Genomic DNA, 927 nt, shown 5'->3' with positions numbered 1-927 from the left:
TAGGTAGATTTGTTAAAGAGAAACCTAGTAGTTCGAAGTGTCTCGATTACCTTAATCTAGAAAGTCCGACTTTTGAAGAGTCTGTTTTTGAACGTCCTTTGACTGAGGAGAGAATCCATGTTGCTCCGATAGCGCCAGAAATGGCAACTTTGAAAGCTTTGTTGAATCCAACTAGGACTACTCGTCCTTCGTGTATTAAGTTAACTGAAACGGAGGCACCCTATGAACTGAAACCTGGGACCTTACAGATGTTCCCAATATTTTTAGGGAAAGAAAATGAAAACCCTTATTACCATGTTAGGGATTTTGAGGAAATTTGTAGTACTCTAAAAATTAGAGGCTTAGATTATGATGCTTTGAAACTTAGGTTATTCCCATTTTCCCTGAAAGATAATGCCAAGTCGTGGCTGTATAGTTTGGACTCCGAGTCAATTGAGACATATGAACGACTTACATCTGCCTTTTTCAATAAGTTTTTCCCTAGGAACAAAACATCGTCTATTAGGACGCAAATATGCACATTTTCACAACAAGAGGGAGAATCTTTATATAGGTATTTGGAAAGGTTCAATGATTTATTATCCCAGTGTCCTCATCATGGTTTAGAAAAGGTTAGGCTAGTTCAGATCCTTTATGAGGGTATAGATTATTCCACAACGACCATGGTTGAGTCTCTATGCACTGGTGGATTTGAAAACCAAACTGTTGACACGGCGATGGAATATTTTAATGAAATCGCCGAAAAAACCCAGCAATGGGAAAATAGTAGGGCACCCCGGAAAACAATTCTTTTAAGTAGAGAAAACGTTAATAGGGTAGAATGAGGCTATGAATCAGATGCCAAAATTGTTGCTATAACAAAAAGGTTAGAAGCCTTAGAAGTGGGCCAGACTAGTGGTAGAGTGGAGCCTTTTTGGGAAGGACAGA

General features: G+C 38.8%; 1 pseudogene; it reads right to left on the bottom strand.

Moving 5' to 3' along the window:
• Nucleotides 1–504: 504 nt before the first annotated feature.
• LOC113336982 lies at nucleotides 505–604 on the bottom strand (annotated as a pseudogene).
• Between the last annotated feature and the right edge of the window lie 323 nt (nucleotides 605–927).

Source organism: Papaver somniferum, unplaced genomic scaffold (assembly GCF_003573695.1).
Source record: "Papaver somniferum cultivar HN1 unplaced genomic scaffold, ASM357369v1 unplaced-scaffold_15607, whole genome shotgun sequence".
Lineage (NCBI taxonomy): Eukaryota > Viridiplantae > Streptophyta > Magnoliopsida > Ranunculales > Papaveraceae > Papaver > Papaver somniferum.
Note: the sequence above shows the minus strand (reverse complement) of the source record. Positions and strands in the feature narration are given on the sequence as shown.